Source organism: Cryptomeria japonica, chromosome 9 (genome assembly GCF_030272615.1).
Source record: "Cryptomeria japonica chromosome 9, Sugi_1.0, whole genome shotgun sequence".
In the NCBI taxonomy this organism is placed as follows: Eukaryota; Viridiplantae; Streptophyta; class Pinopsida; order Cupressales; family Cupressaceae; genus Cryptomeria; species Cryptomeria japonica.
Window position 1 is genome coordinate 525,174,346 of NC_081413.1, and position 15,387 is coordinate 525,189,732.

A 15,387-nucleotide genomic window follows, 5' to 3' on the forward strand; every position below is an offset into this window, starting at 1 on the left:
TTCATATCGGTTAGACTTACTCTATGATAGACTTATAAAGCATTGAGAGGGGGGTGGATGAATTAGTGATAGCAAAAACAATACCACTTTAAACACAGACCGGTAAAGATAATTAACCAGTTTACTTAATACTATGCATATAATCCAAAATGATATTAAAACACCCACAACAAGTAAAACATCCACCATAACACAAGAGTTTATATGTGGAAAACCCAACTGGGAAAAACCATGGTGAGATGGGACTCACAAGTTAACTATTTGCAGACATAGGTAACTGACTGGTTAAGGTCTACAAAAGTGCTATGCTAGGAGCGAATCCTGCTAAAGATCCCAAAGCTCTATTAGGAGCTATACCCTGTTAAAGGTAGTACCCTGTTAGGAGTAACCTTGGTAGAGGATTTCAAATCCAAACTAATGGATCACCTTATTAGAGGATTTGTACAATGCTTGTTAGAGCTTACCTGGTTAGGGGATTTGACTGTTGTAGTGATTAGAAAACAACAGGTGGTGTGATCTAGAAGTAGCACAACTTGCTTGAATAGATCCTCTTCTTCTCACTCAAAACTGCATCACCATCATACTCTGCAACGCCTTCAACAACTTAATATTTCTATCTTGTATCATGAAAAATATAGTTCATCATAATGTTATTATATAAACGTTAGATTTTATATCGGCTCAGGAATCATATCACAATTTCCTAGGTGAAATGTATTTGGACAATCTAACATAACTCATCACAGATTGCAGCCAAATCTGTCGATTAGGGATAACTCATCACGATCAATGATAACTCATCACACAATCAATGAAACCAGCTGGAACACCGATACCGGTTAAGAGTTAACCTCTTCCAACTCATAGATTGATTGTCCTCATTTTTCCTCTTTGATGGTCTCCGCTGAATCTCCATGCTGGTGTCAAGCCATTCCTATATATATCGGTTAGACACCCTCTAAACCATTTGAACTTAACTATACATATAATACTAGTTTTCCAATATAAAGACTTAGGAGTAATATCGGTTTGTCTTAACTAAGATGACTATGACAATGTGAACATATGTTTGTGTATGCATGTGCCATCAATGACAACACGTGAAGTCATCCATTACAATCATCATCAAGCCAACAATCTCCCCCTTTGGCATTGATGGCAACACTTAGAAAATTTTACAACTTTACAAATAAGTGTTCTTACAAAGAAAAATGTACAAATATATTTCTACTCCCCCTTAACAATACATACAAAATTTTACAACACACATACATATTTCTACTCCCCCTTTAACAACAATGCCAAATTGAAAAGTAAAATATATACATATTATAGCAAAATTTGCATCAAAAAATTACATGCACAAAAATGTAAGAATCTTTATTAAGGAGTGATCACTGCAATTTTCAAGAAAATGTCCCTGAAAGTGATCTTCACTAAGAAAAATCATTTTCCCATGTTTCCAATAAGGTTTCAGTGATCTGAATGGTTGTCATAACCCGTGTAGCGAATTCTTCCATCACATCTACTATGCTAATTTTTGGAGTAGCCAAGGCCACTTCTGCATCTTTGTATGCCCGTTGTAAGATGTCCACTTTGGGTCTTAACTGGTTCTTTAGCTCTTTTAAGGATCATAGTCTCTTAGCCTGTTCATAATCATAGACATCTAGCCGATTTTGCAAATCATCAACTGATTTTCCAAAAGCTAAGGCTGAATCCTGTAAAGGTATGTAGGCAGTACATGTCCTTTCTAGTTCCTGTTCTGTCTCTTCTCACCTCTTAATCAAATTAGTATAGAAAAATGAAACATTAGATCTATAGGCTAGTATCCTTCCTCTAGTTTCAATAGCCGTCCTCAAAAAATCTTTATTCAGGGATAAAGCAATCTTCCTTGTATCAATATCTCTCATTATTTTCTCTCCTCTTTTCTTTCTGTAATTATTCTCAGCTAAAGTCTAAGCAACTTCATCAAGGGACTTCAGTTGGTTATAAGCATCAGCAACCAACTGGCCAAGCTTGCCAATAGGAGTTGACAAGTTTCCAATGTTAGTCTCCGGTAGAAGACTGGACAGAATCTCAATGGTAGTTTGAATAGATTATGCTTCCTTCCTCTGCTCTTTCAATCTTTTCTTCTGAGCTCTAGATTGCATCAGTGTTGTAATCTCCATGAGTTCAGATGCACTCATATTATCTACATCTATAGGCCCTTTGATGCCTATTGAGTCATCCTCATCATCAATTTGTTGCTTAACAATTGCTTTTCCCTTTTCATCTGGTATCTTCTCCTCTATTTTCTCTTTCTCTTCCTCCTTTTTTTGTTCAGATGCCTTCACTTCAACCTCTTTCTCAGGTTTCTCTTTCTCTTTTTCTGCCTTTGTTTGTTTCTCCTAAGTAACCATTGTAATCGGTGGCAACTGATTTTCCACTTGGTGTTCTTTTTCTGGTGGAGGTTAAATATCCACACTAGGTTTAATTACCGGTGCTTCAATTTATTTTTCCTGTGTAACAGTAATGACTGGTGGCTGTAATGGTTGCATAACTAGTTCAATGATATTACCAGATAAATCAATGGTGTCCTGAATATCATCTACAAAGATAACCAGTAGAGAAGTAGTGTCATCCTTATGCTTAATAGGATAGACAATATCTGGTGCAATAATCTCTTCTTCATCTAACTCCGGTTGTGCTCCAGTCTTTGTTTGATCAGTTTTATGAAACTTCATCTGCTCATGCATCCTTTGAATATTTCTAGCTATCTGATGAGTTTCAACTTCAACATATTGTACCTTTCCATTCATTAACATCAATTTTCTTACCTTAAAATGAAACTGTTCTTTGAAATTATTAAGCAATGCTAATAATTCATCTCTAGACAATTCAAGAAAATATTGAATGAAAATACTATCAATTATTTCTTGATCTTGTTCAACAACCACTTCCCACTTATTTGCAAGAATAGAATACAAAGAATCAGAAATATCATCTTTAAGATCTTGAGGCAATCAATTGTATTGACATAAGTAGTTGATTACCTTTTGAACAATTTGTTCCTTCTGATCATCATCAAATGAATCAAAACATTCTTTCACATTATCAAACCTATTCCTTCCTAATGTTTTTACAGTTCTCTCAAAATTAGTCATAGGTTTGTAAGATAAAGTATTAATAGGAATACCCTGCTATGAGGTGTCTTCTACTAGTTTCACTTTCTTACCAGTTGCTTTCATTTTCTTTGGTTCCTCTTCAGTGTTGGTATCATCTGATTCCGCTTGAAGAATAAATTCGCCTCTCTTCTTCATTGAAGTCTTATTTTTAGTATATGCTTTGGGTGCAAGTTCCTTTTTACTTGAACACTTCTTGTTACCCTTGTACTGGTGATTGTTGGAGGTGCTTGTTCATCTTTCTTCTTCTTCTTCTCTTTGGCAAAACTGGGTTCAACAGGTGCATTTCTTTCCTCGTATGTTCCCCGTCTTTTCTGCTTCTTATCCTTGGGAGATGCCAAAAGGTTGTTGGCATATCTGATTAATAAGTCATAATTGACTTCATAACTCATTTCATCCATTTCATCTTCCCTGGGTTCTACGGCCTCCATAAGACAAAAGTCTGTGGTGACTGTGAAACAGATGTCTTTTGCAAAGTTTTTCACCACATCTTCAGGTAGCCTCACCCTCATGCTCATCTTCTTTTGGAATTCATTAAAATATCTATTCATTGCAGCAGAGAATTTGTTCTTTATAGCCTTAATGTTGTTCTTGATTTGAGCAGTTACCGGTAGGTCCTTTGACCATTGAATGTCACCTATTCCCGGTAGGAAATTCTGAAAATAAAAGAATAGACCAATCAATAATTGACCAAATTTGAACTTTTGACTTTTGTCTTTCTTAATTGATTGCAGGTTCAACATTAATTGATTCCTTATAGCCTCGCATAAGTCATAATCTACATTCTCAGCAATCATTATGTAAGTTGCATGCACAGCTATAGATGGCACACTGTTCATTCTATTGGAATAAAATATCCTGTAGCCAATAACCATAGTTGCAAGTCTAACTATTGGGTCTTTGATGTTATTGATTGAAAACGCATGACCGTCAGAGGTAGTCTGAGTTAGCGTAACCACGGTCTCTTTTGAAATTTTCCTCAGCTTAGGAACTTCACCGGTTTGCCAAAAACCTGTCATTGCATGGATTGCTTCCTTTGTGATTGTTTGTGACCTTTCAAGATACATATTTTCACCATGCACACAACTAAGAATTATCCTAACATGTTCTTCAAAATCTTCAAGAAAATATGCCGCATTGTGAAAACCCTTTTCATAAACCCTAATGTACTCGGTTTGATTTTTCTACTTTTATCACACAAGGGTTTCAGTTGAGAGTAAATTGATAATGATCCTAAATCTTCAATTTTACAGTCAATGTAACTGGATAAATCACCTTTTATCATAACACTGTCGGGAACTTGAGATAGCATTATATAACACTATTTTGTCTGTTTCCATAGACTCCATAGGTTCAATAGAGATCATAAGTCTCTCTACTTGCTTAGACGATGATACCATTCTAGATAAATTCAATTTGAGAGAGATTAATAAAATAATACCTTAATTCCTTTGCGCTAGCAAGGTTTTCGGTTGATCTCTCGAATATACACCCATTTTGCCTTTGCTAATCTTCAAATCCAATTGAATCTTTCAATCTGCAACACAAATCCGTCAACAAGCAGCTAGCAAATCTCTTTTTTTCTCTGCAGGTGCTCAAGAACTCTCTTTCGAATGCAATTAGGGTAAAAATAACATAGTAAAACTCGCTTTTATAAACTTTACCCATTGCATTAATTGCTCAACATATAGGGTAACAAACCCTAATATACCGCTTAACAATACTTCCAATACTGACAAGTATATAACCGGTTGACAATCTTTTGAAAAATAGATAGACTATGATATCAAGAATTCTCACAAAATAACTCAAAATGAAAACTCTATTACCACACATTCTTCAAGGGGTCCGAAAGTAAATTTACCGCTATGCTCCCCTTAGGCTTGTTGAAAGACTTAGTTCTCCGATGTAGGATTCTCCATGCTAGGTGAAGGGATAGATTCTTCTGCAGGCTTGTCCTCACTCTTCTTTTTCCAGATTTTGTTCATCTCCTCTCTGGTTTCCTCAATATTGACCTTTTGCTTACCTTTCTGATCTTCAAAGTGGTTGACCGGTTTGTTCTTCCTATTTCTATAGAACTTTGCCATGTGTCCCAGTTGGTGACAATGATAGCAAGCCATTCTAGATGATCTCCAAGGTCCTGCATTACCTCTTCCAGTTCTTCTTTTTCAGTTCATATCCACATGACCATAATTGTTACAAATGGTGCAAATAACATTAGTTAGTGCAAATAACATTAGTTACCTTTTCCATTTCAAATGGACTAAACCGGTTGACATATGGTTTCTGCCAATTCATATTTCCCCGGTTGTCATAGCTTCTCCTCCAGTCAACATTAGGTCTTGGATTCATGTGAGGTGCCAGATTGTTTGCTCCATATTTGCATTCAAATGATCTATGTCCATACATGTTGCATGTAAAATAGTGAGCTTCAAATCTCCTAGATACATACCTAGCATTTGCATTATAGCCTGTATTCTCATTAGGTCTGCTTCTACACACATTTGCAGTATGTCCAGAGTTATGGCAAATAAAGCAAACAGGTTTAAATGATTTCTTATTGGTAGGCTTGTTAGCCTTAGGAGAAGTTTTATCTTTGTGAATGTTGCTCTTTGTACCAGAAGATTCTCCTTTCTCAGATGTATTGAAACCTAGTCCAGATGTGTCACCTTTCATCCTCTGAGATTGGATTTGCTCATCCAGCATAGAAGAACTCTTATTGAACTTTTCCAGCTTTCCATTAGCCTCAGTGAGTTCTCTGGTAAGATCTTCATTGTGTTTTGTTAGAGTCTCTCTTAGAGACATTGCCATATCAAGATCTAGCTGCAAATCCTCCTTCTCTTCTTTTTCTTCATGCCAATGCTCATGCAAAGTTGCATTCTCTTATTTGATCTTAGAAATCTCATGATCTCTTTCTTTGATTAGGTCTTCAGCTGCCCTTCTTGCTTTAAGCTCTTGGCTCATGTGGATAGTTAGGGCTTCTAACTCTCTTCTTAGATTTAGCTTTTCACTATTCAGCTTTTTAACTTCTTCAGCCAATGCATCAATGTTATCCTCATCTGAAGAACTATTATCAGATATCTCCAATAGTTGTTCAGTCAGCTCTCTCCTTTTGACTTGTGAGGCTTTAAATCTGACCCTTAGGGTTTCCAGCTCTTCCTTGGTAGCATCAAGCACTCTAGCCATCTCTAAATAATTCATATCCCCCATGGTGGCTTTAGGGTTTCCTTCCAAGCGATTAATCCTAAAGGAAGTTTGGCTCTGATACCAATTGATAGAATTATAAAGCATTGAGAGGGGGGGTGAATCAGTGACAACAAAAACAATACCACTTTAAAATCATACCAATAAAGATAATTAACCAGTTTACTTAATACTATGCATATAATCCAAAATGATATTAAAGCATACACAACAAGTAAAATATCCACCATAACACAAGAGTTTATACGTGGAAAACCCAACTGGGAAAAACCACAGTGAGATGGGACTCACAAGTTAACTATTTGTAGACATATGTAACTGACTGGTTAAGGTCTATGAAAGTGCTCTACTAGGAGTGAAACCTGTTAAAGATCCCAAAGCTCTGTTAGGAGCTATACCCTGTTAAAGGTAGTACCCTGTTAGGAGTAACCTTAGTAGAGGATTTCAAATCCAAACTAATGGATCACCTTGTTAGAGGATTTGTACAATGAAGCTTGTTAGAGCTTACCCGGTTAGGGGATTTGACTGTTGTAGAGATTAGAAAACAACAGGTGGTGTGATCTAGAAGTAGCATAACTTGCTTGAATAGATCATCTTCTGCTCAATCAAAACTGCATCACCATCATACTCTGCACTGCCTTCAACAACTTAGCACTTCTATCTTGTATCATGAAAAATATAGTTCATCATAATGTCATTATATAGACATTAGATTTTATGTCAGCTCAGGAATCATATCACAATTTCCTAGGTGTAGTGTATCTAGACAATCTAACATAACTCATCACAGATTGTTGCGAAATCTGTCAGTTAGCGATAACTCATCAGGACCGGTGATAACTCATCACACAATCAGTGAAACTGGTTGGAACACCGATACCAGTTAAGAGTTAACCTCTTCCAACTCATAGACTGATTGTATTCCTTTTGCTTCTTTGATGGTCTCCGTTGAATCTCCATGCTGGTGTCAAGCCATTCCTGTATATACCGATTATACACCCTCTAAACCATTTGAACTTAACTATACATATAATGATGGTTTTGTAATACAAAGACTTAGGAGTAATATTAGTTTGTCATAACTAGGATGACTATGACAATGTGAACATATGTGTGTGTATACATGTGCCATCAATGACAACACATGAATTCATCCATTACAATCATCATCAAGCCAACACTCTATACAAATGATACCGATTTATCTTAACTATGACAATCAAAACATATGTGTACCATCAATGACAACACATAAAGTCATCAAATACAAAAATCATCATCATGCCAATGGATTACCACTTGAAATCAAACTTCTCCAATTTGGCCTTGGCCTTGACAAAACGTTGATGAATTTTCTCTTCCAAATGCTTAGCAAAGCCAAATTTAGTATTTTTCATCACATCTTGAATGTCTACAACAACACACATCATGCCAACCAATATATTGTGTCTAGTATCCTCTCTCAAAACTTAGCACAGGCTATGATATATTTTCACAAAATAATCTTTAAATATATCGATTAGGAAAGGCTCTTTCTCAAATTGTTAAATTGGGAAAGGCTTCCTATCCTTAACCTTCCACCTGAACTTTGGGATCAACTTGGTTCTATAGAGAACATCACGAACTTTGTAATTTAGCTCTATTTTCACCAAACCAATCTCTAAGAGATTGGCTCTACTTAGACCAAAGAAATATGCAATACTATGTTGATTAGGTTGAAAGCACTAGAATACTGAGAGGGGGGCCAAATCAATATTCCCACAGATTTAAAAACTTTCTTTTTAACTTTAACCTTCTACTGAAATATAAAACAAACTTAGCTTATATAAAATAACTAATGCGGAATAAACATGAAGAACACAACCATGAGATAAACATCGGATTTTATACCTGGAAAACCCAAATGAGAAAAACCATAGATAATGTTGACTCTCAAGAGAATATAACTAGTTATATGGTGTTTACAAAAGGGGTGGCTCATTGTCGAGTGGCTCACTGCTAGATTACAAAAGTATCTCATTGTTGGATTGCTCATTATAAAGATACAAGGGACGCCTTATTGCCAAAATGCTCACTACAACAGAAAAGGTTGAACTAAAAAGAATTTCATCTCCAAATGCATGAGATCAGTTCTAGGTTTAATCTTAGATTATAATTCACAAACCTTATAACAGATCTGGTTAGAGATCTCTATATAACTGTCCTCCAGCAAGTCCGATGAAGGACTACTGCACCACTACAACACTATCTTCCTTTGTTGTGCGTAACTCACACTCAGTACACTGCTAACTTTCTTTCACACATCACACACCTTCATACCATCATTCAATGTTCATACTATTACATATGTGCATGTATATATATACAAGAGGACACAAATGTAAAATAGTGTGTCGGCCAAGCCCAACACGTTATCAATATGCTCATGTCAGCCTCCGCAAGACTTCTACACACTTCCTTCACATACTTCATTTGCCAATGTATATGCTGAGATTACTGGAATGGGACAGGGTCATCCGAACCCAAGAATACAGACCCATTATTACAATATTAAGAACAATATTTCCAAAATGTAGACTCCATGCATACCAAGAATACTACAACACAAAACTCGAAGAGATACTATAGACATTTACCAAACAGCTAATATCGGAACACATAACTAATACAAAGATTAATGAGAACTCAAAATTTTGGAACAAGGATCTTGTAGATATTTTCACAACACATTGCCTCCATCATATTATATCATAAATATGACCACAATAACATTTGTCCATAACAAGATAATTGCACATACTGACTACATACAACATCGCATATAAAATTTCATATAACATCTAGACTAATATTCGGACCAATCCAGGCAACATACATTGTCTGGTTTGAACTGGATAGCTGATTTGACATCAATGACAACAATATTCACACAAGTCTAACAATCTTCCCCTTTGTCAATGATGGAAAAACACATCCAAAGCATAACTGCGTACAACTCCCCCTTACTATGCAACTCCTCAAATCCAAGAAACCACAATCCTTTCTCCCTCGTTTAACATCAAGGACAAAGGATGCCTTTGATGAAAAAGAGAATGAAAAGAAAAAGGAAGAAGGACATAATATATACAACTGCAAAAATGTCAAAAAAATGAATATCACACAAGAACCTTCAACTGCTCTTCTTCTGAAAGATAACCTTATATTTCTCCTTCAGATTTGGAAGAAAAACTTTCCAAGAATGTATGACCATATTAATACTAATTGAAAGGCTTTTGCATTCCACCAACAAATCAACTGAGAGAAACTATCCGGAGTAGATGGGTTTTGCTCATACTCAACTGCATTCCCAAGCAATGCTAAAAAATGCTCTAATTTAGCCTCAACAATCTCTTTAACCTTCCAAAACATGTTTACAAAGTCTTCTTTCTGCCTTTGCAGTAGTAAGAGCTTAGCTTGAAGAGAGTTAATTCTTTTCCTCTACTCACCATCCTTATCATTCAAAAAATATGAAGACTTGCCTAGATTTGTCAACTCATCCTCAATAGCATCAATCTTTCTTGTGTAAATCACTACAATTGTCAACCAAGAAATGCAATACCTGTGACTTTGCTAGCACTATGCTGAGATTACTGGAATGGGACAGGGTCATCCGAACCCAAGAATACAGACCCATTATTACAATATTAAGAACAATATTTCCAAAATGTAGACTCCATGCATACCAAGAATACTACAACACAAAACTCGAAGAGATACTATAGGCATTTACCAAACAGCTAATATCAGAACACATAACTAATACAAAGATTAATGAGAACTCAAAATTTTGGAACAAGGATCTTGCAGATATTTTCACAACACATTGCCTCCATCATATTATATCATAAATATGACCACAATAACATTTGTCCATAACAAGATAATTGCACATACTGACTACATACAACATCGCATATAAAATTTCATATAACATCTAGACTAATATTCGGACCAATCCAGGCAACATACATTGTCTGGTTTGAACTGGATAGCTGATTTGACATCAATGACAACAATATTCACACAAGTCTAACAATCTTCCCCTTTGTCAATGATGGAAAAACACATCCAAAGCATAACTGTGTACAACTCCCCCTTACTATGCAACTCCTCAAATCCAAGAAACCACATTCCTTTCTCCCTCGTTTAACATCAAGGACAAAGGATGCCTTTGATGAAAAAGAGAATGAAAAGAAAAAGGAAGAAGGACATAATATATACAACTGCAAAAATGTCAAAAAAATGAATATCACACAAGAACCTTCAACTGCTCTTCTTCTGAAAGATAACCTTATATTTCTCCTTCAGATTTGGAAGAAAAACTTTCCAAGAATGTATGACCATATTAATACTAATTGAAAGGCTTTTGCATTCCACCAACAAATCAACTAAGAGAAACTATCTGGAGCAGATGGGTTTTGCTCATACTCAACTGCATTCCCAAGCAATGCTAAAAAATGCTCTAATTTAGCCTCAACAATCTCTTTAACCTTCCAAAACATGTTTACAAAGTCTTCTTTCTGCCTTTGCAGTAGTAAGAGCTTAGCTTGAAGAGAGTTAATTCTTTTCCTCTACTCACCATCCTTATCATTCAAAAAATATGAAGACTTGCCTAGATTTGTCAACTCATCCTCAATAGCATCAATCTTTCTTGTGTAAATCACTGCAATTGTCAACCAAGAAATGCAATACCTGTAGACTTTGCTAGCACTATGTTGAGATTACTGGAATGGGACAGGGTCATCCGAACCCAAGAATACAGACCCATTATTACAATATTAAGAACAATATTTCCAAAACGTAGACTCCATGCATACCAAGAATACTACAACACAAAACTCGAAGAGATACTATAGGCATTTACCAAACAGCTAATATCAGAACACATAACTAATACAAAGATTAATGAGAACTCAAAATTTTGGAACAAGGATCTTGCAGATATTTTCACAACACATTGCCTCCATCATATTATATCATAAATATGACCACAATAACATTTGTCCATAACAAGATAATTGCACATATGGACTACATACAACATCGCATATAAAATTTCATATAACATCTAGACTAATATTCGGACCAATCCAGGCAACATACATTGTCTGGTTTGAACTGGATAGCTGATTTGACATCAATGACAACAATATTCACACAAGTCTAACAATCTTCCCCTTTGTCAATGATGGAAAAACACATCCAAAGCATAACTGCGTACAACTCCCCCTTACTATGCAACTCCTCAAATCCAAGAAACCACATTCCTTTCTCCCTCGTTTAACATCAAGGACAAAGGATGCCTTTGATGAAAAAGAGAATGAAAAGAAAAAAGAAGAAGGACATAATATATACAACTGCAAAAATGTCAAAAAAATGAATATCACACAAGAACCTTCAACTGCTCTTCTTCTGAAAGATAACCTTATATTTCTCCTTCAGATTTGGAAGAAAAACTTTCCAAGAATGTATGACCATATTAATACTAATTGAAAGGCTTTTGCATTCCACCAACAAATCAACTGAGAGAAACTATCCGGAGCAGATGGGTTTTGCTCATACTCAACTGCATTCCCAAGCAATGCTAAAAAATGCTCTAATTTAGCCTCAACAATCTCTTTAACCTTCCAAAACATGTTTACAAAGTCTTCTTTCTGCCTTTGCAGTAGTAAGAGCTTAGCTTGAAGAGAGTTAATTCTTTTCCTCTACTCACCATCCTTATCATTCAAAAAATATGAAGACTTGCCTAGATTTGTCAACTCATCCTCAATAGCATCAATCTTTCTTGTGTAAATCACTGCAATTGTCAACCAAGAAATGCAATACCTATAGACTTTGCTAGCACTATGGATACAGTCCCTCAATTCTTCAATACATGTTGATAAGATCTTTTGTGTATCAATACATTCATTTAGCAGATTCTGCATATCCAAAGCTTTTTCCTCAACTGATTTCTCAGAGATCCTCTCTTTTAGAACTTCATTCAAAGATTCTAGAAGTAGATTACTGATATCTTCAAGGCTCATGTTGTTCCATATTAAATGCTTCAATAGAATGCTTTCAATTATATCTGACCTGACTAAAGTCAGTCACATTACACCAATCTTCTTTATTCCATTCATACTATCAACCAATTTCAGCAAATTAGATTCATCATCTGAATCTCCAGCTTCCTTCTTTGCAACTGTCAAATATCCCTCAGCCACAAGGGATTCCAAATCATCAATCACCACAACATCTTCCACCTTTCTTCTCTTTGTCTTTGAAACACTAACGGGAATAGATTGTCTCATCTTCTTCTTTCTAGAGGAAGAGTTTCCAAAACTGGAAATGAAAGACACGGATATTGGACCGACGCTCCACATTTCTAGAAATGATTTAAAATAGGCATCACAAGCTTCCTCTTTGTTGACTAGACTATTCAAATATCTAAATATCTGCCTTGCAAACGGAACACTAGACTCTCATATGACATTATCTTTTGCTAAAACAGATCCCAAACAGTACATAACCAAACTCACAAGCAATGACCCAAACCAAAAAGCATAATTCTTTTCTTTTGTCATTTTAATAATCTCTAACAATAATTCTTTCAACAATTCACACGAGTCAGATGATTTATTGTTCATCACAAGCATGTGTTACATATATACTACAATTGTTGAGGTGGCACCTTCCCTATTCCTGAAATAGATTTTATAAGAGATGTCATAGGCAACATACCTCACAATAGGGTTGTTGATTGTTTTGATGATTAAAGTTCGCTCATCACCCTTCATGTTGGTTAGGGCTTCCACTTCTCTATTCAATATTGACTTCTTTTCCATAACTTCTCATTGACACAGAAGCCGGTGATCACAGAAATAACCTCCTTCGTGATTGAATAGAGTTTATCCAACACGATGCTATCATCTCGCACATGACTAAGAATAATCTTGATATTCTCCATATTATCAAACCAAGGGAATTATATCCATAGATTCAAACCTCTACTTTCCAATTATTTGACCATTTGCAACCCATCATCACTAAAGACTAGCTTCAACAACTCTGATTTTCTCCGAGTTAAATTCACCCAGGAGTACTTTGTCCAAAATCTAAAATTCCTTATTGCTAGATTCTTTGATGATCAATTTTCCTTCCATGATTTCTTGCACTGTCTACTTTGCTACTCCTCTATTGTTTGCCAAATTTTTGAACACAAATAACTGATATGAAAGAATGAATTCAAAAAGGTCGATATTTATCTTGCCAAAAATACTTCTTTAGGGTTTTGCCGCCAAGACCTGTGTTATTGATGATGTCAGCAAAAATTCCTTTGATTACCAGATAGCACTTAAAGCATTGTCATGTCGGATTAATGACATGATATACTCAAATGGGAAGGATAGAATATTTTTCTTTCACAACAAACTCCCCCTATCCCAAAGCTCTATACTTAGTTACCCGCAGGAAGAGGTGTTGGAGACCAATAACATTGAGAGGGGGATAGGTGAATCAGTGTTATACCAGAATAGTAGATTTTATCCTTAACAAAACATTCATACACCAACCGATATACCGGTATAAATAGAATTGAAAAAGTAAAGAAACCAATAAGCCAAACACATAAATGAGAATCATAACACATAGATTTATATGTGGAAAACCTCAAAGAGCAAAAACCACGGTGGGATTTGTGACCCACAATATCAATCCACTAGCCATATGAAGAGATATTACAATATATGATGGGCTTGCACTTGAAGGAAGGCTTCTAGCCTAGAGCACACAACTCAATCACAATAGGAGCCTCACTAACTATATAAAATTCCAGACAACAATCCAGAGAAGTGTGAACTGCTAAGACAGCATCTTCTATGCTAAAATATAGTTCTGGTTTAAGCTATGTCTGTTCTGGTTAGAAACCCTAAAACCCTTTACCGGAATAACCCTTACAATAAATTCCTCACATACATAATCTCTCTGATATATTTCACATCATATTGCATTTGCATATTGATCCATTCCATACATCATGTCTATCTCCTTATATCACAAAATGATCTAATCAAACTGCCCTATATACCTTATACAAATTTTATGCCTTATGTTGGCTTACAAAGATATATACAATATCAGATTACATGTCAGCCAGATAAGATAAATGTATAAACATTAAAACAAGTTGCCGATGCCAGATCCAAGATGTGTCGGCCTCCAATACCGATGACCTTTACTATACCATGTCGGCATGCATTGCCGGTGACTAAAGAAGTCTTATGTCTTGCCGGTGCCAGTGTCAGTGTAGAATTTGTGAAGTGCCTTCCAGTATACCATATGAAGTCAGAACACAAAATCATGTTGCCATCAATGGCAACATAGTGAAACCAACCAATAGAGTTTCAATTTCCAACAAGAGGTGCATGCACTATATTCCGATACATTAGGCTCACTTCCTTTGTTCTCACTCTTCTTTCTCAAATTTTCTTTCTTCTTTGATTCACCATTCTTCATCACATTTTTCTCGACAGATTTATCCATATTTCCACTTTTGTATTGATTAGAAAAATGTTAGAACTTCTTGCATTTGAAACAACTAATAACCTTCCTTTCAGATCTTACTGGATGTGATCTATGTTTGCGTTGATTATCCTTATGTCCATAGTTATTGCGAATGTAACAATATCCATGAAAGTTGTAAATCTTCTTGTTTGCATCAACTAGATTATAACTCTAATTCACAACATGATTTCTACAAATATTTTCTTTATGTCCAAACCTCTTGCAACTATAACACTGAATGCTTCTATATTTTATTGTCTTATGTCCAAATTTATTGTATTTAAAACAATAGCCATTGAAATATGGGTACCTTTGTGCATTAGTCTATCAAACCAATGGCCTTTTTGCATTAAGATTTTGATTTTAGGATTTCCTCTCATCTTTTGTCTTCTTCTCCATTTCAACTTTGGCTTATTTATTTTCTCCTTTAACATTATGA